At 50.3% G+C, this 24,931-nt stretch overlaps 1 long non-coding RNA gene across 1 annotated transcript in view; it reads left to right on the forward strand.

Annotated features, from left to right (window-relative positions):
• The window catches only part of LOC307176865, a 266,890-nt gene that overhangs the window by 228,526 nt on the left and 13,433 nt on the right, over positions 1-24,931 (forward strand). The window contains exons 2-3 of the long non-coding RNA XR_013824921.1: positions 8,167-8,269; positions 21,080-21,187. This is a non-coding gene — a long non-coding RNA (uncharacterized lncRNA). The remainder of the gene's footprint in view (positions 1-8,166; positions 8,270-21,079; positions 21,188-24,931) is intronic.

The raw sequence follows: 24,931 nt of genomic DNA on the forward strand, positions 1-24,931 counted from the left end.
TTATAAAAATATTAGGTGTAACAGGGCCAAGTGATATCCAACATAAGATTTATTAATCAAAGCACTGTAGATGCAACCATCACTGTACTTGGGTTGTGGCGAGAACTGCTGATGCTCACTATTATTCATGTTTTCCATGCTTTCCTTGACTTCTTCTATCTACTGCTGGACCTCGTTTCCCAACCTCCTTTGCAGATAGGTGTGGCCCTGAGACTGTAGAATGAGAGTGGCAGTGATGGGAGCCACTTCCAGGCATGATGCTCAAAAGCCTCTCCTGCTCAATCCTTTCTAGTTCTCCTTATCTCTGGAGACCCAGGGGAGGCACAGCTACAAGAGGGAGAGAGGTTTGAGCCAGGATTGCTGGCATCCCTCAGAGGCCCTCTACTGATCCACACTGGACTGTCATATGTAGGAGAAATAAACCTGTGTTACAGCCAGCCGTTGCAAATCAAGGCTTGTTTGTTATAGCACGTGGGCTACCCTGAGTAGGACCATAATCAGTCCCGTTCTTATCCCTCTTGTATACAAAGATACCGTATGAAACTTGTCAGATGTCTTTTTCAAACTTAGATAAATATGTTCATAATATTCCTTTAATCTTAGGTGAACATTCATAAAAGTAAATATCATTTTATAATTTTATAAGTTTTTATTATTTCATTATAAATTATTCAATTTATTTAAACTAAAAAAAAAAACAGTTCACCCATTTGTCCCATCATGAAATACCCACCAGTTAATACCATTTATAATAACTGTTCCTGGGTCGGCTATTATATGCTCCCAGTAAACGCTGGTTTTTCTAGGTTTTCACCAATTATTTGTCAAGTCATTCATTCCTTAGTTTTTTCAATGATCAAGAGGATTGATGACATACTTATCATTCCCGTCTTTGCTTTGGATATCTGTGTTTTCTGAAACCTTTCTGGTGTCTATTTGTGTTTCTCAGCTGCCTCATTTCAACCGTAGCCCTTGAATCTTTAGGGAAATGGCTGTCCAAGTCTGGAGAGTTGACTAGACCTAAGTGGCCTCTTACTAGTTCCTCACACGTTCCTTAACCTTTCTCTCTCTTCTGATGGTTTTAAATGCAGCAGACCTAGCTTCACCCCGTGGACACCAGCAAGTTCATGCAACCCGACACACCTTCATCTCGGGTGTCCCCATGTTTCTGTTCAGGACCTTGGTAGGGAGAAATGGAAACCTCTCTGTTTCCCTCTTGTTTCTTTCTCCCCTCTAGCTTTCAATATTGTTTTTCATTATATGAAATTCCAAAGTTTTGACTAGTGAGTGAATGAATAAATATGTACCTTTTCCTCAATGATTTGTACCATTTTTATTCCCGCAGGAAGTTACAAAGGATAAAAACAACCTCAATAAACATGTATAAAATGGCTTTGAGATGATTTCTCAAAAGTTGTTGAAAGCTTCCCTAGAGTTGGGTTTGCTAAGCAACCGGGTGTGAATTCAAATGTAGGCAGGGGGGCTTCCCCGGTGGAGCAGCGGTTGGGAATCCACCTGCTGTTGCAGGGGACACAGGTTCGAGCCCCGGTCTGGGAAGATCCCACATGCCGTGGAGCAACTAGGCCCGTGAGCCACAACTACTGAGCCTGCGCGTCTGGAGCCTGTGCTCCACAACAAGAGAGGCCACGATAGTGAGAGGCCCGCACACCGCAATGAAGAGTGGCCCCCGCTCGCCGCAACTAGAGAAAGCCCTGGCACAGAAACGAAGACCCAACACAGCCAAAAATAATTAATTAATTAATTAAAAATGAATACCTGCTTATAAAAAAAATAATAAATATATTTTAAAAGATGTAGGCAGGAACAACACTTCCCTGATTTTTAAAAAATGCTTTGAGATGTTGTCCGATACTCACCAGCACTTCAGAAAACTGTCACCGAGGAAGCCTGCTTCGATGCTGTGGCTTCAGCCCTCTCTGTGCTTGCTGGACCATCTGGTTGGATGTGACCGTGAGGAGCTCCTGTGTACCCAGTACTCTGTTTGGAGGAAGACGCTGCAATGTCTTCTGTTTGCCACTGGCACGTAAGTTAGAGCCGATGAGATGCCAGCTTCGATCTTCAAAAGGTTGGAGCTTATGGGAGAGATTAACTTACCTTGAGTTCATGTGTTTCACGAGGTGGCACCAGCAGGGAGTGGGGTGACACAGCTCAGTTCTAGGTCACCTCACTTCTGAAGATACGTGCCCCGAGTACCTGTGACGAGGTGGGGACTTGAGTGACCCTGAACCTTCTAGAGAGGCAGCCCGTGTTGGGCAGGAAACACGGGACCCAGCATCCCCCCGGGCTGAGCCTGCTTCCTATTCCACACAAAGTGCCCAGAATCCCTACTTGCCTTCTGGGGATGTCACAAGGATCAAATGAGATAACAGCTTAGAGATCTTTGAATTTTCAACAAGTGAAGTCACTTCTTTCCTTTAGGGAGGGAATTAAATAAGTTACGTGGCAGGTTTTCATCTTCCTAGAACCATTGGAAATAGAGGCTTGAGGCTCGACCGCCCTCTCCTGTCGTGGAGAATCACACCCTGATTGATCGAGTAGGTAGTTGCCGGTCGGCTTGATCATGCCAATCAATCTGGATTCCTCATTAATGAAGCCATATAATTTGAACTCCCATTAACGTTAACAGGATCAAGTTTATAAGTTTTCCTAACATCTGAACATGTCAGAGTGCTTAGGTGATTGGAAATCACGTCGGCAGGTCATGTTTCCCTCTTTCCCTCTAGATACTTAAAAGATCATCTTCCATCTGCTGACACATCTGGTCGTCGCTATGAACCTTGAGGGTGCTTACCCATCAGGGCAGACATCCCAGCAGGAAAGAGGTCGTAGGTTCCGTTTTCATACGTGATGGTGATTTTCTCTTCTCCATGAGTGAATTCAGCCACTCCTTCAGCAAATAGGCATGGACCACTATTACGTGCTGTGTGGGGTCCTTTCCCTCCTTTGGCTTAGAGACTAGAGGTAGAGACAGACATTCCTCAAGAAAATACTAGCTGTAAAGGGAAAACATACGGCCCAGGAAATAACCATCAACTGTCCTTAAAGAATGAAGTCTTCAATATCAGTATCATTTTCACATGTAAACATCCCCATATTATTATTTTTACATTTATTATTATTCGTGAGATGGCTTTGTTTCTATTTTCTCATAGCCCTGAGAGTATTACTGTAACGAGGGAGATTTTTGTGCTGTTCAGGGAAAGCGACTAATCAGACACCACTGAGCTCATTGTAATGGTTGCTCATCGTTTCTCTTATTAAAAAAAAAAAAACTGCCGTAGCTCGGTGCTATTTTCGTCCTCTTCAGCCATGGTCGGCTGTGTTGAAACAATGCCAGACTGAACATTGATACCAGGTGCCCGTCCTCATAGAATCCAATATCACACCTGCAGATAGAGTATAAGATTACATCATGTGTCGTCCTGGGCCCCACAAATGACTCTGTACTTCATCTCAAATAACATTATAATTTACACTTGGAGACCTCAGACTACGTAGCCTTGGCCAAATGAAAGTTTTTGCAGCCAAACGCATCAAACTCCATACATTTTACTGTGCCGATGGGACTGTTTTTTTGAGAAGGTGGAACATAATTCAATCTATCGATGGCATTTCAAATCAAAGGTACCTGTCCCGGAAAGGTAGGCTCATAGACATTTGGCTGTTAATAAAGAAGATGCCACAGAGTTTTGTGCTGGGAACCAGAGAAAAATGAAAGGACCCCAGTGTACTATGTGGATTTAATAAGAGTTCACAGAGGAAAGGAAGAACAATGAGAGCTATTGTCTCCCCCAAAATGTCTTAGCGATGAAGGTATGAACTTAAAGTTGGAGAAGCACTGCAGGCAGAAATGGAAACCCTCCCAATTCAAACATTTTCCCAGCTCCAGCACACAACCTGCAGTAATCTTCGCTGAACTTTTGGAAATGTTGTGTAGCTGTTTCAACACCTACTCACCCCATACATTCTAGTTTTCCCCTTTGCACTTTGGTGCCTGACGGGCTCCTCTTGGAGAGCAGCCATCGTCGCCTGCTCACACGTTGATCCGCTGGCTGGAAAGCAGCTGCTCTGCCTTGTTCAGAAAACCATCGCAAATGTTTAGACGAACAGAGGAGGGGAGGAATGTCTTCATTCCCCGTCTTCCCCTAGCGACTTCTTCAAAGGCTTGGGAGAGCTTTCCACCTGGCTATTGGGTTTCTATGACTTTTGGACTCATTCCATGGTTCTGTTATTTTCTGTGGAATTGCCCCAGCATTTTGAATCTTTCAGACAGGATGATTTTATGTTTAAAACTAGTAGCCAGTAATCTGTGGTCTAGGTATGACTGTAGACGTGCCGGAGAGATCATTACCACCCCGCAACCCAAATAACTCCCTCTTAACTCTGCCCCGATTTTCTAGTATTTCCATGATACTTTGGGAACCCTTCCTAGAGTTCTTGGCGTCCTGACGTTTCCTGTGTGTTGGCACGTGTGTCCTAAGGATGCGGGGCATAGGGAGGGAGGGAGGATGTTTTGGAGTGTCTACAATTTTGTAATGAGGATCCAGGACAATTGAGAGATGGTAGGAGAAGATCTGAAAACAGTTATAAGAGAAGTAAAGACTCACCAGAGAAACTTGCTTTCCGTCATGGCTCTGTGACCACAAGCTACTGGTTTTATCATACGGTGACGTGTAAGGCAGATGGATCTGGAAGTAGAGAGAAGAGGATTTTCCACTTCCAAGTGAGGAATGGGTATTACTTGCTGTACAGACACATCTTCTCCTCTGGTCCTGTGGTCAATTTTTATTTGAACAATGATTTTCTGTGACATGATTTTTATGGACCCTTCACCAAGGACGAATATGTACTAGGCAGCCTCTCTGTGGTAACAAATAGTCCCTAAGCCTCCCTGGGCTCCAATAATGTTTACTTCTTCTCAGCATCTCCTGCTGGTGGCTACAGTTGGCTGTCGCTGCTGTAGCTCTCCTTGGGGCTGCTTGGCCCTGCGTCGGATGTCTGATTCTTGGTCTTAGGCTGAAGGAACAGTATCCATTGGGACAAGTCATGCTTGGAGAGAAGAAACGTGTGCAAAAGCTGGTGGGAAGCCTGCAGTACTTCTGCACACAATCACATCTGCTCCCTCGTCATCTGTCCCACAAAGCCACATGGCCAGGCCATGCAGTGGCGTGGGGAGATGTGTTCTGTCTACACGGAGGCAACGCCAGCCGTAGAACAGCGGCAGGAAGGCCGTCTTCTAGGGACGGGAATGAACAGATGGGAACAATAACACAGTCAGCCCAGCATGTCTGTTCTCATGTGGCTTCTTTTGCTCAATTTCATAGAAATCCCAAGTAAACTGAGCTTTAGCGATTCAGAAGCATTGGTCGTATACAGCCAAACGCTCCCAGAGTTCTTGGCGATCTATCTATAGCTATTCCTAGTCTGCACACGGAGCGCTAATCAGTATTTTCCAGTGTGTCATTTGTCATTCAGATTTTGGTTTTCAACGCTGAGTGGGAGTTCAACTAAGACCTAAGCTGGACTGAAAAAAAAAAAAAAGTTTTCTCCTATATTTAAGGGTTTTTCTCTTGAGTTTAAATTTTACTTCATTATTAAATATACGATGATAAAATGTTCATATTTTCCTCCAAGTGGACTCACACAAACAGTTAAGGAATTAAATACCAATGTTATTCACAAGTCGTGACGGTAATTTACACGGCGCTGTTACCCCAGTGGCAGGTCTAGGGGTGTTCAGCCGCCCCTGGTAATCAGTACCCTGAGACCCTAAGTGGTTAGGTCATTAACGAGTTCTTGGCACTTTACCTAAAGGCGTTGGGGTGTTAATCCTGGTTCGCTGGTCAGATTCCAACTAGGGTCATGGATTTCTGACTTCTTAAATTACTCCTGTAATTTTGGTCCAGCAGGATGCTCTCTGCACTTTCTGTCCCATGTGGTTTCACTCAGCGACTCACTGGTAGAGATCTGCCATCTTCCTCTGTAACTGAGATGAGAATAATTTAAAAGCACTTCGAAAAACTTCTGAGCTGCAATGGTGCGCTCTGTCTTGAATCCGTCGTGAGTCTAGATGAGGGCTGTCTCCTGACGGAGACCCCTAACAGAACCTCATGCACGTTAAATTCCTTCCTCCCTGTAATTTGCTTGGATGCTTTGTCCTTGGGTGAGCTCACCCCACAGAGGATCCCCAGCCAGAAGGTCCTACCTGGGTCCTCCTCTGAATGAGGGATGGACAAGTTCTCAGGAACCTCCCTGATGTCTTCTCCCCAGGCTGACCGGAGAGATTTCACACAGTCTCTCTTGGAAAGGTTGGAGATTATGTCGAAGCAATTTTGGATGGTCATCAAGAACTATTAATAAACGTTTCTTTCTTAACGTTTAAGGGTGTATTTTATTATGTATACATTAAAATACATCTCACTAACATAGCCTATTTAGAAAAATGTGTATTTACGTGCACGTATTTTTAACAGAGCAAACTCAAATCCTGTTTTTATTATTAATAAAATATGAAGTGACATACAAGAATTGAAGCAACTGATAGCCGAATGGATGCTTCATGACGGTGTATGTATTTGACCTCCTAGGAGTCACACTAGTTTCGAACGTTTTCACCAATAAAATCCTCATTAATTAGTTTTTGCCCTATTGATTCCAGGTTAGAACGATTTTTGCCTCCTGAACGGAATGTATTAGGTAATAATTCATTCACTTCCCTATTTTTCTGTTTTTATCGAAGACACGTGTAGCTGATAATCAGTGTTATTATTATTGATCACCTTGAGCTCACTATTGGACCGTGAGCTCCCCATCCCAGGGGCTCTTCTGAACAGGGGGGAAGACGCCTCGCGGATCAGCTTCTCTGGGTGGAGCAGCAGACACGGCCGCTTGACCCCTCTGTGACTGTAGTTTCAGAGCTTTGAGCTGGACACGTGGCCTCCCAGGTAGAAGCTACACTTTCCGTCGCCCTTACATCTCGGTCTGGCCGTGGGCTCTGGACTCCAGCAGACGGAGCCCGAGCAGGAGGGATGTGGGCAGATCCCAAGTCGTGGGAGCGTGGCTTCTCCTCATTTCTTTGCTCTTCCCGGGGTGGGATGCTGGTGGGGAGCCGCCCTCGTGGACCAGGACACACTGAGAATGTACAGGGGGACACGATAGAGACAGTCTGGGTCCCTGGGCTCCTTGTGTAGCAACCAGTGAAGAGATGCGGATACAGACGTGAGGGGAGGCAGGAGTGATGACGCTGAGATCCCAGGTCCTCCCTGTGTATTACTGCCAGCCTTGGCGCCGTCGGCCCGGGCTCCTGCCATCCTGCGTGACCCATTCTCTTCTGGGCGTCACTGTCGCTGTCACAGCGCCCAGCCTGTACCTCACGCATGAGTGGGCTCAGATACTCGTGAGGGTAATCACGAGGCACTTGCAACCCATGTATGTTTCTGCATGAAAAGTGGTCAACTGCCTTTAGTGGCGGAAGGAAAAAGCCTCTCTGTATGGAGTGTAAGACTCATAATTTCAGCCCTTTTCTCCCACCATTTGTCTTCCCTCCGGAAGGTGGGTGACATGACTCTGGTCTCTCCTGGGGTTTTGGTCCAAGCATCTATATGTGCGTCCTCCGCCTCATTTCCTCCTTGTAACATCTGACAGACTTTGCTGAACTTCCCGAATGATGGAGAGAATAATTTCTACAGTGAACAGTGTACAGCTTCTCCTGCCCTCAGGCATCCGCCCCTCTCCCTGGTCCCCCGCAGGCAGAGCTCCAAGCCTGTTCATAGGTTTGTTTATAGAGTCCAACGCATCCCTTCCCGCCCCAAGGAGCACCTCAGGTCCCATCGAGGCTGGGGGGACCCAGGGGGGCTTTGAGATTGTCCTCCTGTCTAAAGCTGCCCCTGAAGAGTCTATCTGTGCTCTCAATGTCTTCTTTTTCCAGGAGGATGGGCACTTAAGGGGCTGACCCCCCCCCCCCCCACCGTTAAGGGAAGTGACGCTGTTTTCCCAGGTCCAGAGGACAGAGCCGCACCAGGGCACAGTAATGAGAACAGGGCCATCTCCTCACTGCTCGCGGGTTTAAGTTTTCCCATTTCACAGATGAGTAAATGAGGAACAAGTATGTTTAAACAACTTACCCAAAATCTCATTGCCTTTCAGGTTTCAGCACCAGAATTTGAACCCATGAAGGGTTTCCTGATGCCGACCCAGACTTGCAGCAAACGTGGCTGTCCGAACCTTCTGGGAGCTTGTTAAAATTGAGGTGAGTTCCCGATCCCACGTCGGGGCTATCTTTCCAGTAGTTTCGGGATGAGTCTTGAGGCTTTGACTTTTATTTGTAATCAACTACCCAGGCAATTCCAGTGCACGGCGAATTTGGGAACTACTGTTTGGTGCCACACAGGCCACACTGGGCTCGAAATGTTTAGTCTTTTCCCCTTTGCCCACTTCCTCTCTCGCCCCCAGACAAATGAATGATTCAGAGTGAGAGCAGTGTGTCTTAAAGTGAAACTCAACACCTGTTGAGGCAATGTTTTGAAGATTAGTTACATGAATGCATTATCCCTTTAGCTATAACCGCCATCCAGTTTGAAGGGTGTCTTCCCATCCACCCGTTACTACTTACTGAGTGATGCTTTGTGACCCCATCCCCAGATCGCCTGAGCTGTCCATGAGGGAGACCAAATGACCTGTGTGAGACAATTCAAGGGTAACAAAAAATGATAAATTCCAGGTTATAGCAACTGACACTTGGTGGACTTGAACCAGAGGGAAGCGAGTTACAGGAAACGGGAGAAGTAGGGAAGGTTTCCTAATAGAGGTTATGCTTGAATTAAGTCTGGAAGCAGTCAGGTTCGGAAAGGCAGGTGTAGGATGGAAAAATCTATGTAGTGGGAAGAGATGCAAAGGCACTCGCGTCCTAAAGCAACCGAGGGCCATGAAGTAATTGGTACTTATTTCCTGAGTCGCTGAGGATGTAAACTGGAATATCAACAATCTGAAAGTGTGTGTGTGTGTGTGTGTGTGTGTGTGTGTGTGTGTGTGTGTGTGAGAGAGAGAGAGAGAGAGAGAGAGAGAGGCTGGAGCAAGGTGAGGCCAGGGTGGGTGGGGAGCATTGCTGGAGGATGCTGGCTGCGGGGTGGGGGTGGGGGGGTTGGCTGCTGGTACACATATCTGGGGGGGGGATGGGCAGGTAGCGGGAAGGGCAGGTAGCGGGAAGGTCTCTGCTGGGGCACGGAGGCCACAGACCCAGGAGGGCTGTTCGCAGTGAATCGACGACCTTCCTAAACTCTCCTAAGCTCGGGGGCCTGGGGACACGTCCCTCCCTGCCCCTCGGAGTCAGGCTGCTTTGGGAAGTGAAACATTTATTTTATTCTCCCTTGAAAACAAACTTGACATCATTGATCTGCTGCTAAAAAATGTTTGTGCTGAATTCCTGCTTCTAAGCCAGGGCCTATGACTCAGATGGTGTGCATTTCAAAATTCTCTCAACATAATTTCACATAAAAAAGAAACATCTTACATTGGGCCAACTCTGTTAAAAACCAACTGCCTTGTATCACTAATACGTAGCTGGATGGATTCATGGTGTACATCTTCAAAGACCTGGATACTCATCTTTGTTTGCAAATTCCTTATTAACGTGGAGATAAATGTTATCATAAATTGAACTTCCATGCGATGGGCTAAATGTTTGGGTCTTTAGAGTTCATTTCCAGAACGTTCGACGGCACGACTGTAAGGGCTGCGTGGCACTCTCCCAACTGGACACAGTTGGAGATTTTTTTTTGGTCTCCTTTTTCTTTAAGCGAGATGATAAACACTTAATAAGAAGATGGAACTTATGGAAATTAGCCAGAAGAGAATAGCATTCTACCGATGGAATTCCACTTCAGATGCTGGGCTGGAGAGAAATCCTCCTCTCAAGCTCCTTCGCCTTTAGATGATGGCTTTCAAAACTGTGAAAACAGAGAAAGCCAAGTGTGTGGTCTTGGGCAATTTCGTAATAGTCTGTGGAGGAGACAGAGGGGGTGCTTTGCTGGAAAAAATGATTAGCTTTTTCTTCACGATGACAGAAAACAGTTGCAATTCAAAGATGCCAAAGGTTCTGCAGCCCTCCCTTTTGGCAAATTGTTAGGTAATCACTGCTCCCAGGTGGTGCTTTCAATAAAGGCCTTGGAAAGTCACGCCCCAGAGATGTCCTCAGGGCAGAGCCATTGTCAAGGGGAGAAACTCGGAGAATTAGTCAGAGCAGGGTTGGAGGAAAAGATGCTGGATTTTCCTTCAGGGCAAGCTGCTCCTGAGTTCCTGGAGCCTTCAGGTGCCTCTGACTGACTAATGAGCGTGAAGTCTGCGCCTGGGTTTCTCAGGCCGAACTGGAGGAGCCCTTCTCAGGTTCCAGTGTTACTATTGTTGTTGTTTGACTTAAGTTATCCCAGGAAGCATCAGGCCCACGCTGAGGTATCACTCCTCTAGGGTACGCAATCTCTTATAACAAAATAGGTTTTAATTAACTAGTTACCTTGCTCGTAATACACCACACGAGGGTTTTGACCTTTTCAAACAAGTTTTCCCGAGACTGGTTTTTCTTTTGTCCCTTTGGCAGCGATCTGATCGGCCTGGCCTGGGACCCGCGCCCCAAGCCCAGGCTCTTTCCCGGCACCAGGCCCTCCGTGTGTAACGGGGACTAGGGGTGAGGCGGACAGTCGCCTGTGTCTGTTGAGTCAGTTCAGAGCTCCTCTGTGAGCACAGCGCCAGGCCTGGGAGCCCCACGCTGGAGAAGACCATTCTCATCCCTGACACCCTCGGCGCAGTGGCGCTCAGACGCTGGAAGGCGACAGTATCGCTTTGTGGGGCCGACGGGGACTAGACTCGTGCACAGGTGCTCTGGGGGGCTGCGCACTTTGATTCCACGAGGCCGTCCCAGGTCAGCTGGCCTGTGATGTGCGGCCCGAGGGAGCTGAGTGGGACGCAGGTGTCCTGACGGCCCTGCTCTGCATCCCCGCGACATGGGCCCCGCCTGCTTGCTCCGCTCAGCCTGTAACAGACCTTGCCTGCTGCAGAACTCATAACCGTTCGGTCCTGTCGGCCCCTAGAAGTAGCAGACTTTCCAAACGGGGCACACTCAGTCCAAACTCTTCTAAGACTCCCCAGGGTTGAGAGAGCTCCTGAGGGTGAATTGTGCTGAAACTGGCGTCTGGACGCCGCTTACTTGAGCTGCGCGTCTTCTGCGCTTTCTCGATTCTGGTCTGTTGGGCAGGTTCCTCAACAGCCCTAGAAAAATGCGCAGCAAGTTGATCCACCTGCCCTGAGCCTCTCCAGGACCCTCCTGCTGAGAGGTCCCTTAACTGTCACCCAGGGTGACTGGGAACCTCATGTCTGAGGACCATCGAGGTGCTGGAGACGCGTCAGAAGAAGTGACTGTGGTGGGAATAGTACCTAGGCCATGGGATGGAGCGGGGTTGTTACCTGCCTCTTTACTGGGACAGGTGAGTGAGGGATGGAGGTGAGCATCTTGGCGGTGGAGGCGGGGGTGGCACAGGTGTGCAGCATCAGACTTCCGCTGAGGGCAGGAAGGTGCCGCAGGGCAGGATGCCCTGGGAGAAGGGCCCCCTGCTGGTGGGAAGTGCTTCTGTTTACTGGGTTCCTCTGCTTCAAGACAGAGAGCCACCTTCTTCCTCAGCATGGCCTCCCTGATCCCAGTGAAACCGACCAGGACCCCGTGGGGCTCCTGGGCACGGAAGTCTTTCTGTGTCCCCCGTTCCTTGTTCGTAGGGAATAGACTCCAGCCTCCATGATCTTCCCTGAGTTCCAAAGGGCAGGTTCAAACAGTTGCTGATCAGGGAAGGGGGGGGATGCAGAGACCAGGGAGAAGCAGTCCAGAAATAGCGCAGCCTTGGGGCGGGGTCCTGGTTCCACCTCAAGTGTTACACACAACAATATCTTTGAGCTCTTTACAGAATTAAACCCCCCGCAAAATGGAAGATGTTAGCAATCTTCATTCCAGAGTAGGTTACAGTTTGATAACCTTGAGAAGCTCATCAAGAGAACATTTGAGGCCCTGCACACACCCTGACCCTTAGGAGCAATCTCCCCCTTGAACCATTGCTATAAAACTCCTCACCAGATCCCCCCGGGTTGGGACACAGAGTTTTTCAGGGCACGAGCCTGCTGTGTCCCCCTTTGCCTGGCAAAGCAATAAAGCTGTTCTTTTCTGCTTCATCCAAAACTCCGTCTCTGAGATTTGATTCGGCGCCGGTGCGCAGAGGCCGCGTTTTCGGCATCTCCAGCAAGGCTGTGATGGTTTCTGGTCTCTGACGCTTTGAGTTTTCTTGCCAGCTCTGCCGGTCTCTGGCCGGTGTTAGAGTGACGGACATGTTCCTTAAAACACGTGCCCAGGTTGTCAGGCTCCTCGATGCAGGACTTGTAAGACATGACCCGTGAGTGCTGGCTGGGTTGAGCCCTCACCCATCCCTGGGTACTCAGGATCCAGGCCAGACAGGGATTCAAGGACGGGGACAAATCACACCAGCTCCCTCATCCACAAGCTTTTCATCGAATAAGAATGCATTGAAGATAAACATCAAAGGAAACTTTAAAAGTGAAAAGTAGTAACAAAAGGCTAAGCGTGCGCTGAAGTGCGCATTTGGAATCAGAAGGGGCGCCATTCGGCGGGCTCTGTGGGAGAGGCTCGGTTTATAGCTTGACTGCTGTGCTCCAGCACACACACGGGAACTTTCTTGTTTTTAAACCACCAGTTTTAAAATAACTCTCTTAAAGATGAGTTTCACCCTGGTGGCCTCACTGCATCTCTGTCCACACCCCAGGGCTCTGAAGCCCACTCCTGTGAAGCCGCAGACCCCCAAACACACGACACAGCAAGGGGCACTCCTGAGGTTGGGGAGGAGACCAGCGGGGCTGGGACAGTTGTGGGGAATAAAGCCCAGGGCCCGAGGCTTCGGAAGTTCATAGACTGTGCCGCATTCCTATTATCCTGGCTGTGGTTTGATATCTTGCAGCTTAATAACATCATTTTAAACGTCTCATTATGGAGAATTTCCAAGCATTACCCAACTAGAGAGAGTAGCCTATGGACCCCTGTGGACCCATCACCCAGCTTTTTTGGTCAAGAATGAACTAGTGGCCGATCTCGTTTTACATACTCCCCAGATAGATACTTCTAACACTGATGTTTTCAAAAGCTGACGCTGTTCGGCAATGACTTGGTAGAGTGACTCCGTCGCAGGGAGAGTCCACAAAGCAGTCTCTGCCTTGACGCAAGGTTGTTGCAGATGGGGAGAGAGAAGCGTGTATCAGAGAAACACAGAACAAATACGGGTAAATCAGGATCTTGATTAACTGTCTGTAAGGAGAGCTTCCAAACAATGTCAGTGGGTTGAGTAAGAACCAGAAAAAGAAGACGGAGGAATACAGCTGGCTCTAGGAAATAAAACGCCAGCTGAAAAAGAAAGGGGAAAACGCACAGGTTAGCACAGACTAAAAAAGGGCAGAGTGACAAAGCCGTAAGTGGTCACAAATGCATGTGTTTGTGTGTAAACCACAACAGCTGGCTGGACGATGGCGGGTCAGAACAAATTCTCTGGGGAAAATGAATGTAAGTCTCTTGGGCCAACATCTGTAAACAACATCTGTAAACAGGTGACCACCTCCTGCCATCAGCTCCAGGGCGAGATGTTTCCCTAAACCTGTGGGTCTCCTTTCGAGCAAGAGCCCATCAGGGATTCAGTTTGAATATTCTATTTCTGATTCCTTTGTTGTGGAATTATTTTTCAAGTTAGTTTGAGTAATGTTAATCTTTTCAGAAAATCACATATATATGATGCATATATATAATCTCTCGGGCACTCTTACTCAATAATCAGGATGTGTCTCTTTTTTCCCAAGAGAGCGCGTCCGTAATTAAATGGACGCTAACACCTCGCTGATGCCTGTCTGTTCCGTGCGGGACGCTGGTGGGGACGAGGCTGTCTGTCATCTGCGGGGTGGAGCGGGGATGGGCGGTGTCTGGACAGGCAGCGTGGGCTGGGTCCTCGGCCCGCGGAGGAGGGGGCGGCCACCTGACTGCCATCGGGGGTGCTCAGGGCGTCGAAGGCTTGAGCACTGAGGGGCTGTCAGGGACGCGGTGGACGATAGGAGCCACCTTCGGGGGCTCTCCTGAGCCCGGAGTCCAGCTGTCACTCGCTGGTCACGTGGGTCCTGGGCATGTCGACTTCCCTCTGCTTTAGTCTCCTTGTCGGGGCGCTCACAGCGGCACTGACCTCCCCGGGTGCTTGTACGTTAAAGCATCCTTGCTCTGCTTCGGCTCAGAGGGACCCATGGCTGTGCTGGCCAGGAGGAGGACTCGGGCCAGAGCGACCTTGACAGGGGTACCAGGCGCCAGGGGCCGTGGAGGCCAGGACGCTGCTCACGGGTGATGGCTGAGCTGCGTCCAGAAGGGAGCATGGGAAAGACAACTCGGGGCGGGAGGACGTGGGTTAGAGTGAACCTGGCAGGAAGTGGGGTTACTGGGGGCGCAGAGGGTGAATGTGGTCCAGCAACCCAGGGGCCGGCGGGGAGCACAGGGGCCTTGGTTTGCTGCCTCTGAGCCGGGGACCTCGCGTCTGTCCTGCCAGAGGCCACTTGGGCCGGGGCAGGTGCCAAACCCACACCGTGCAAGGGGTCAGGAGCCGGGCGCACTTGACCCTGGCTTTCTGCATTCCAAGCCCCACCTTCTTCCTCAGCCCCCGCCCTGCCTTGTTTAGGACAGGGAACAATAGTCATAAGGACACCCACCCTGCCGGCCCCGGGCTGTTCCCTCCTGGAGGAAAGAGGAAGGAGCCGCGGGGCGGGGGGGGGGGGGGGGGGGCTGCAGCGGGGGGGGGGGAGGGCGGGGGGGGGGGGCCAGGGACCCACCACCTTAGTGACCCGTCACCACGTTTGCTGAGCAAATTGAAAGTTTGCACGTCAGCGGGAAGCCGGTGTCCTGTTTGCAAACCCTCCCCTTGCGGTTTCCCGAGTTGTGGCCAAGGCTGAGAGGCGTGGAGGAAAGGACCCATCGGACGTGCAGACCTGCCCGTGCTTTGATCGCAGCGGGAGACGGCTTTGGTTCCCGCCTCTCGCAGCCTTTGTGAAGGGCAGGGGCGTCTTTGACAGCAGGCCGGAGTTTGCGGCTCCGCTTCCGCCAAGCCCACTTTGCGCGTCTGTGCTCTGAAGATGACGGCGTTCGCGACAGCCCCAGTTAGGGCCGATTGGGAGCGGGGCGGCTGACCCCTGGCCAGAGAGAAGTGACACTTGGTCGTGTCTTTTTATTTCCAGCAAATAGTTTGAGTTGCATTTTATCCACAAAAAGGCTTCGTTTGCCTATTTTTTGTCCGTTTGTATCCTTTTTTATTTTTCCTTTTTCCTTCATAATGAATTTTTGAATTGATCTAAACCTGAGAACTGATTCCGCGTGAAGCTGGAAGTGTGACCCTTGACCTTGACCCTTGACCCTGGGACAAGAAGCTGGAGAGTGAGGAGAGAGGGCTTCTGCTCCCGGGTTTGCTCTGACGCAGCCAAAGTCTGCGTGAATGACTCAGCTTCTCTCTGCTGTAGTTTTCCCACGTGGAAAACAACTTTAGTAATTCCTGGGCCCGCTGCGTGTGACAAAATTCCATCCCCTTGGAAGAAATGAACTATCAGATTATGGTATATGATTAGGTAATCTGTAGCTTCTGATTTCTATTCATATGCTAAGCTTAGCCATTTTGCAGGGGGAGGTTTCTGAAAGAAATAATTTGATTTTCACAATCGCTTGGGCTCATGAGCCGTGATGAACACAATAGCTACGTGCCCGAGAAAACAAATTCTTCCCTTGCGCTGGTTCCATTGTTCTAGGCGACTAAATCTGTAGATGATTGTTCAGCCCCACTCTTTTTTCTGGTCCTGTCCCATCAGATACGCATTCCAAGAAATTACCTTAAGATTTGTTTCACCATGAAAGCTACATTCTCAGCTGTGCTCCAATCAACTGGATAAAAGTGGCGAACCCATCCTGGTTGACTATCACCTTTCAAAGTATGTGTGTGGAGGAGCGAGCCTGAGCCCTCATCCCTGCCTGGCTATTGTTAGAAATAAGTAAGGATGTATTAGGACATGCTTTGTGTGCCAGAAGTTTCCGAAACTTTTTGCAACCGCACATAGAAACAGGAATTACTTCACCCGCCGTTGAAATGTGGCCACTGCTTCGATGAGATGGGCAGCTGTTTAAAAATAATGCACAGCAGCTTTAATAGAAAACCCGATGCAGAGCAACATTCCAAAACGGGGGGCCTGCAAGTGAGGGGCACTGTGCCGCCGGCTGAAATCCCAGGGGAAGCTTCCTGGGCTGGGCCCGCTGGTGCTGGGCTGTGGGGGCTTTAGTTTTGTGTCTCCCTGGGAACGCCAGCCTCTTCTGTTCAGGGCTGCCTCCTGGTCACCTGCTAAATCATCCGATCCCAGACCACCAACTGATGGGCAGCCCCCAGCAGCGTGGCGGGTTCTCCACACTGGCTGACGGAGGTTGGCAGCAGGAAGAGGTGGCCTTGCGTGAGGAGTGGTGACCTGACCCTGCAGCGACACTTACAGCTGGGCACGGCCCAGGGTGATGGAACAGAGAACACTGTCCAGTGCTTCCTGGTCACTGTAAAATATGTTCTCCGACCTCAGAGACACTGACATAAATTCATCAGCTTGGAGTCTACACTGTTCCTATATTTATCTGCTCACATGGGCCAGAGTATCTTGGAGACAGAGACAGAAAAGTGTCTCTTTTTCGGACCACAGTTTCATCAGCAAAAATCGCTTCTCTTTTAGGCAAAAGAAGGACTCAATTTACGAGTAGATTCCTCTTCTCTGGATAGATTTTAGTTTCGGGAAAAGCAAAGCTGACGACCACTGTACTCCCTCAGGCCTTCTTCTTCCCAGGGCAGTTGAGGATTTTCATGGTGAAAAGAGAAGGGGAGCCAGCACAGCATATGACACGCTAAAGCCCACGGCAGGCGGGCGAGCAGCACCCACAGGAAGAGTATAGCTGTAAACACACGCATCAGAAAAGAGGAAAGCTCCCACGTTAATAAGCCACGTCTGCACCTCAAGGAGCTACAGAAAGAAGAGAAACTCAAACCCAGAGCCGGCAGAAGGGAGGAGGGAAGATGAAAGTGAGGATAAATAAAGTAGAAGCTAGAAAAACAACAGGGAAAATGGTCAAAAACAAAAGTTGGTTCTTTGGAAAGACCAACGAAGTTGACAGACCTTTAGCTGGATTGACTGAAAGAGGGGGCTGCTCGGCAGTGTCTGGGGGCTTTGTTCTTCCGTTTAGGGGGTTGATGGTGCCAGGCTGGTCTCTGCCCCGTCTGGGCTGTGAGCCTTTGCAGGGCTGTCCTAGATGATGGGGTGGGGGGTGGTGTGGAGGGTCGGAGGCCATCCCTGGGAGGCTTGTGATACAGGTTAGATAAAACAGGGTGTTTTGCACACCCCGATATTTCTTCTGGGAAAGGGAACCAGAGTCCCTGAGGGAAACCCTACAGTGGGAAAGGGCAGCCTGGGGCTGGACTGAGGGAGGAGGTGCGGGTGGGCTTAGGCAGGTCAGAGGAGCAGGTGGTGGTGGGATGCTTGTCCAACTGAGCTCAGGCTCACAGCATTTGCTGGTAGATGCAAGGCCCCTTCTGCCCCAAGTCACTCCCTGAGCCCGGCATTCTGTTTCCTCCAAGCGCAGGGTCAGGGCCGCTGTTGCCATTCACCGTGTTCTGGTGACAGCTCTGATTCTCCGTGGAAGATTCCACTTTCCCAACTGGGTCCAAATCAGATATCGACTTTACTAATTTTAAGTCATTTTGCCCATAGACAGCGGTGCTTTTAGGAGGACACGCGGGAACGCCTGGGGGGTCACCACGGGAGACTGCCTGAACCTGGGCTCCAGAAGCATGGTCCCTGAACGGACCCTCAGAGGCACGCTGGGCCTCGGCGGGCCCGTCCGTCGGCGCGGGTCATGTTAAAATGACCCTCTTTCTGTCGCCCGCTGCATCTCATCGTCCTCCGGGTCCTGAGGCTTCGTACCGTTCAAACCAGTGTCGAAAACCCCAGCTGGCCTTGCCTTCGAGCAGACGGGCACCCAGAGGCCTTGTGGCTCGCCCCGGCCCCGCGTTCGGAAGGGAACGTGTGGCCACTGAGCGGGGGACGTGGGAGGAGCTGAGCCCACGGCGGGGGCGGCGGAGGCCATGGGGCTGCTCTGGGCTGGCTTCCCTCCGTCCCTCACAGGGCCAGGCAGCCAAGGCGCGTGGAGATTCGGGACGTCTGTGTCCGCAGTGACCACGCTGGCACCTACGGGGTCCGCTGGGGATCAGAGGCCCAGGTCAGCAGCACGGCCCTTGCTCTGCCCCTGGCCTTCCACCGCAGGGACCAGGGCCAGTCCTCCCTGAAGGTTGCTGGTGCTGCCTGGGTCCTTGGTGTTCACACCCCCTTGGCTGGGGTGGCCTGTGTGCCGGAGGGGGGAGCCTCTGACGCCCCCCTGCCCCTCACCTGTGTGCGAGCTCACCTGCAGCTCCACTGCTCTATGTGTTCCCTCTCCCTGCAGAGAGAAGCTTCCCCGCGTGTGTGAAGGCATCTGGATTTGATTCTGAAGATGACGGTTGTTAGTGCGGTGAAGGTTGGGACTGGAATTTGGGGGATCAACCCGGGCGTGTGACAGGCGACCCCAGGAGGGATGCTGGGGTCTGAGTCAAGCACTGGGGGCTGCCTCTTCTCCCCTGCAGGGTGACTGGAGTTGATCCCATCAGGACGTCCCTCTGTGACGGATGCAGTGGTTTGCGTGGTGTCTGCCTGCCCTGGGAGTGGGTGGGAGAGAGGGCTGGGCCTGGTCCTGCCTCAGGGAGCCCACGGGGGCTGTGAGACACTCCTGCATTGCAATTACGGATTTCATGCGCGCTTAATGAGATAGTAGACCCCTGAGGTAAAAGCAGGGTAATTACTCAAAATAGAGGCAAGACATTCTCCTATATCCTGTAGATATTAGCAGTTAGTGACCCAGACAAGCATCTCTTAACACCCTCTTTCTCTGAGCCGTTTATAATATACTGAACTCAGTCTAGTTGCGAAAAAGCCACCACAGCACTAGCTTCTATTCAACCAACCCACCGTGACCGTCTCTTCCAGAAAGTATTATTTCCACACTCAGCGCAAAAACAGTAAGCACTTATTTAGTATTTTTAATATTCAGAATACTTACACTTACTGATTACTAATGAACCCAAACCTCGAAACCCCCAAACAAAACACACAGCAAAACCCAGCAAAATGTTAGGTATTTTATTCTCCAGGAATCATTCACTTTACAAAAAGGTAAATGGGCTTGTTTCCTAGGTGGGGACGCTGGCTGCCTTGTCTGTGTGAGTTCCAGGCCGTCCCTCCCCTCACCCTGCAGTCGGCACCGACCACCCACTCTGGCCCGTGGGCCTGTGTCATCTTTCCCCGTGGATTGGCTGGGAAGTAGCTGGAGGGGCCGGCGGGGGTGAGGGCATATCTGTGGCCACGAGGAAACCCTTCCTGACTGGGCTAGTTGGACCCTCTGTCCCTGCACCCGGCCCGGCTTCTCCCACGAGCCCCCGAGGCGGGGACGGAGGGAGCTGGGTGATGGGTAGACTGAGTAAACAAAAAATGAACTTTTCTCTTCTGCCTGTGTGTCCTCCTCCTGGAGAGGTGATGGGCCGGGGTGAGGGAGAGTGCTGTGTTCATAACGATAGGCCCGACTGTGATGGCGACAGTAAGTTTTCGGTTCTGACACCAAGAACCAAGGGCTCCGATTCATCCGGTGAATTTTGTCAAAGCTCTGCTCTTTGGTTCCCTGCTGCTGACACAGGACACCGCCCCCCCGGACAAGCACACGGGAGCCCCGGAGCCCAGCCTCCAGGACACCTCCGGACACTGCACCCCTTCACATTCTGCGGGACCCACCTGACCCTCGCGCCCTCCAAGCGCTGGGCCCCTTCACTCCCCCGGCCCCGGGCTCTTCCCTTTTCGCCTCTGTTTTTGGAATCATGCGACCCCCTCGCCGGCTTGAGGGTCAGCACAGTGAACCACTGCGGGGTGCTCAGCTCAAGACTTGGCCCAGAGGACGCACCGGGTAGGGCCCTGCCCTCCGGCGGCCCGAGGGACGGCCAGGCACAGGGACTCACGTGGAGAAGCGAGTCGTCCAACTGAAAAATCCATTCTTCCTTGTCTACGCTCAGAATAATTCCTGTCGCCCCAAGTCAGTCATGTCCGCAGAGCACTGACAAAACTGAAATCACATAAAGGCAGATGAAAGTACTTTGTGGATTGCTTGGATTTCTCCTTTTTTTCAGTAATTTTTATGTTTTCACATTTTTCTGGGCCTTAGAAATACCTTTCCCCTTCGCATCTTTCTCCACTACGACTGGCTGGGGTCTCATCTTCACTCGTTTCAACTCCCCACGGCTCTGTCAGGTTCTGACCACGTGAGAGACGGACTCCACACGAGATCATAAGTAAACGGGGGTTCTCACAGTTCTGTCCTTTTGGAGCTAAGACTCCAGAGCTCAAATGAAAGGAAACAGAATTTTCAACACACTCTCTCGATGTGTTTCCATAGGGTTAGATTCCTTACAGAAACGATAAGCTATTTTGATGGGTGTCAGTGTCTTATAGAGACAGCCGCTGTTTTCTTTGTTTTGTGGGCAGGTGGGAAGGTCCTGGGAGGGAAGAAAGCTGTGAACTCAAGGGTAGGAGATGCAGGTGATGTCACTTCTCTTAAATTTGAGGAAGGACTGAGCGAACCAGGTTTGACAAAGACACACATGTTTACGAAAAGGAAAATGACAGAGAAGCCAGGAGATGAGTTCTAGAAAATAAGGGAAGAGGTCCCCAGTACCAGTATCTCTCTTTTTTTCTCTTTCTTCTCTTGGTTAAGCGGAGGGTGGGGTAGTGGAGACGCGGCCCGCGGCCCCTGGGCCCCCAGGCCTCGCCGTCCCATGGAGCGCCACCAGCCGCTCCAGCAGGCCTTCACTCTCCGCCCGCGCTTTCTCCTCTTGTTTCCTCCCAGACCATCAAACGAGGGACAGCCACGCCTTTAGAAGAAAGCTGCCAGTGCGGATTTGCTTGTTTTAGGCCCGGAGTCATCTGATTTTCACGAGACAGTAACGCAGCGAAGGTAAGAGTGAAAGATTTAATTCAACAGCTCCGGCTGTGCTTTTCTTGCAGGTGGGAGAGGGTATTTTGAAGAGCTTTGAAAGGTAACTTATTTTCCTCAAACAAATGAATTGGTATTTCCGGCAAACTCTTTGGGGTGCTGGAGATGATCTAAGCTGATACTTCTTTATCTGAATATTGTTCCCAGGGTTGTCCACGTGACGCATGAGCCGTCAGCACCAAAATAGATAAAGAAAAGTACCTGTTTTCACTTACATCCATTGTTTGTGATATTTTGCACCTACTTCATGAAACTGATCTGTCAGTGAAAAACAGGTTTGGTTTGAGGCACGTATCAGAAAGGGTCACGACGACCCATCACTTCTGGCTCTACACCGTGGAGAGCTGTGACGTCTCCGTCTGTGTTAAACGTTTCCCCTGGGGTTTTTGTATCCGGTGTTCACTTGCTTGGAAAGTGTCAGCGTCACAGGCGGGGACTGTGGATCAGACCTGCTGTTCTTGGTGTTAACTGGGCGGGTTGGCGTGCTGCTCAGCTCCTTAGTTTCCTTCATTGACCAAAGTAGGAGGAATAAAGTCTACGGGGCAGGATCGACCGTGTTCGGAGACGGTTGGGAAAGCCGCCGGGCAGTACTGCCGGCGGTGGGTGCGCAGGGCCATGAGGACGCTGGGGGCCCACGGTGGTCACAGCACGGCCTCAGCAACTCCTCTACCACGATCCTAGCGCAGCTGGTGCTGTGAATAGCTTTGCTTTGTCCCAGTAACGGTAACTCCCTGCACTGTTTTTATCCAGGAACAAAAGGAAGACTCTGAACTCTCCCTGCTGTTTGAAGCGTACCTTGAGAGTCCCGTGGTTTGTAAATGGAATACTTAGAATAAAGATTCCTTAGGGTCTGGGTCATGGAAAGTCAGTGGCTTGTTGCTGACTACGAGGCAGAGCTGTAATAGCCTATTTAAATCCCCGGTGACAGAGGCGAGTCATTTGCAACTACAGTTATTAGAGCTTCCAAGGAATTACAGCCTTGCTCCTGCCAACAGTCAGGCTGCCTCTCTCGGTGCGGGGGTGACCGCTGGCGTGGCCAGGGAATGTGAACAGTGACGATCTTCCAACATCCTCATCTCTTCAGGGTTTGGCATTTTATTTTTGGTGGCTTCACCGGCAGCCTTTGTGCCCTGACGTGTACCTTTTATACCTCACAGAATAAGCTTTCCCCACTAGGTCTTAATATCCAGCCCCGTACGCAGTCATCATTAAAAACCAGAAAACCAGTCCCCTTGTTCTCACTCGGACGATAGGACAGTGACAGTGGCTTAGATCTGGGGATGCGGGCTGGGCTGAGCCGTGGAATCACTGGGTCTCTTGTCTGGGAGGCGTGTGTTCAGAAGAGAAGGCGCTTGGCCTGTATCATCCTGGGAAGTGGGCGAGGATTTGAATGGGAATTCATCCTAACGGGGAGCGGAGGCTGAGAGGGTGCCAGGAAAGTGGGGTGGGCCAGTGACAGTTCCTTGGAAAAGGATGGGCAGCTTCTGAGCAGACTCCAGTGTGGGTTAGAATGAGCCGCCGCCGACCATAGACAGTACACGTGAACCGTTTAGAGATTAAACGCTGGGTCGGGGGTGGATGGTGCCCTGGAAACTAAGCCTCCCCTTCGCCGTTCACTACCCTTCCCCTGGGCCGGGACAGGTTTTAGAGCAGACATTTGTCACGGCAATCGTTCAGGGAGAAATGATACCCAAAGTGGTCCAGGTTCCAGGTTAACAAAGAATGCAGTAGGAGAACCTTTCGTAAGAAATTCTTTCTAAATCCTCTAAAATCTCATTCCTGGGACTTCTAGGTTTCCAGAGTTAAGATAGTAAGAGTTTACCTATCGCTCTGATTTCGATACATTGTTTAATATTTCCAAAGTTTTAATAAACATATATATGTACAGTTTTTAGAAAGATCGGAGGCTTTATTTATTCCCTTTGCTTTCACCGCGGGATTGGCATGTCCCTTATCTGTGCAGAAGAAGCCACAAAGCAGCATCTAGAAGCGGTCGTTCAGATCAGACAGAGCTTCAAGAAGCACTTATTAAAGTACAGCAAGTCAGACCAACTGGTTCTCTCAGTGGCTTGTCAGGGGTGAACGGTCCCACATCTGAAGGTCTGTGGCCAATGCCTGGGTGTGGGTAAAGCTTCGGCCGCTGCCCTGGAAGCCTCACCCCTGCTGGACGATGGGGCCTCAACGTTGCCAGCCCAGATGCTTCTCTGCGGCGGATTTAAGATGGGTGGTGTGTGTCCGTGAGTGGGGCCCTTGATGACCAGATGAGCTTCTCCCTGCAGTTTCCCCTGAATTGGGAAGTAACCGATTCCATCCTAACCGACAGCCTCAAAACAAACACCACGTGCATTTAGGGGTTGAATCGACTCCCATGCAGCCTTCCAGACAGTTCCCGCAGCTCAGGCTGACCTAAGTGGGTTGATTGACGGGAAAGCACAGAGGACCCTGCTACGTCGTGAACAGACGCCTTGTGATAGCTGGCTAGGACCTTCCTAAAGGTTTCATTTTCTCTGTAAAGGAACAAGAAAAAGTTTACATTCTCTGATCCCTCCCTTTAAATGTCAGAATAGCGAGTTGGAAGGAGTCCCCAGGCCTAAAGTCAGAAGCCCTCAAGCTGAGTTTCCATTCTGGGAGGCACTTAGTGAAGTGCCTCTGGGACTCAAGGCAGTTTGCTCAGTCCTGCTGTCTCGGGGGCACGTGGATGGGATCGGGCACCGGGCCTGCACCTCTGCCAGCACCATCTCATTCAGCGCTAAAGCCACCAACCCCCTGCTGCCTTCTGCATAAACTAGGTAGATGAAGACGGACTAGGTTAAGATGTAAAATACAGACTTACAAAATAATACACGAAGAGATGCTCTTTTTTTGAGTACTTTCTGTCTGCCAGGCACTTAGCGCATATGATGTGTACTTTACATCTATCATCTCATTTAATCCTACAGCTAACACTGTGGGCAGGTGCCGGTTGAGGCTGGGAAACCTCGGGTCACAAAGCCAATGTGCGGTGGTGGCAGGGGTGGCCGTGGAAATATCAGTATAAATCCCAAAACATCCGATTCCAGATCCAGAGCGATACTTCTTCATGTTTTACCAGATCTGTGCTTTAGCTTCTTAGAACTATCTTGAAGGACATATTATTTCTTGGAGTGATGAAGAAACAAAGTAGTGAGTGATGAAGACATTCACGTTTCTTTCTAATCCTTCTTCAGGTTTCATACGTTTACAAATACTTCAGAGTTTCCTTTCCACACGTAGCACAGAAGCCTGTCTTCTGTACCTAGAATGTTCCTCTGCAGACTGTCTGCCCTTTACCGTGGGAGGTCACGCCTGTGTCTTCACCGGCTTTCTGGTCCATTTCCAACCCTGTTCCCCATCCTGTGGGCTGCTGAAGACTGGCTCCAGAACGTTCTCTTTACTCTATTCCGACCATCAAAGGGACAAACAGATGCAACGCTCCGAATTCATGCATACGTCCACTGTGGGGCGGTGCCCTCCTTGGTGAGAGCGTGTTTCCAACTTTGGAAAGCGTCTGTTCATGTAGCTGCAATCTCATAGAATATTCTGTTTGGATTTTCTTATCGTTGCTGTTGACACTGTTATTTTCCCTCTAAGCATTGAGGTTAAGAGAGACAAACCTTCAGGAGCTGACATCACTGAAACATTTGAGCTACTTGGGCAGAAAAGAACCCACAGTCCAACAATGAATAT

Source organism: Stenella coeruleoalba, assembly GCF_951394435.1.
Source record: "Stenella coeruleoalba genome assembly, chromosome: 18".
In the NCBI taxonomy this organism is placed as follows: domain Eukaryota; kingdom Metazoa; phylum Chordata; class Mammalia; order Artiodactyla; family Delphinidae; genus Stenella; species Stenella coeruleoalba.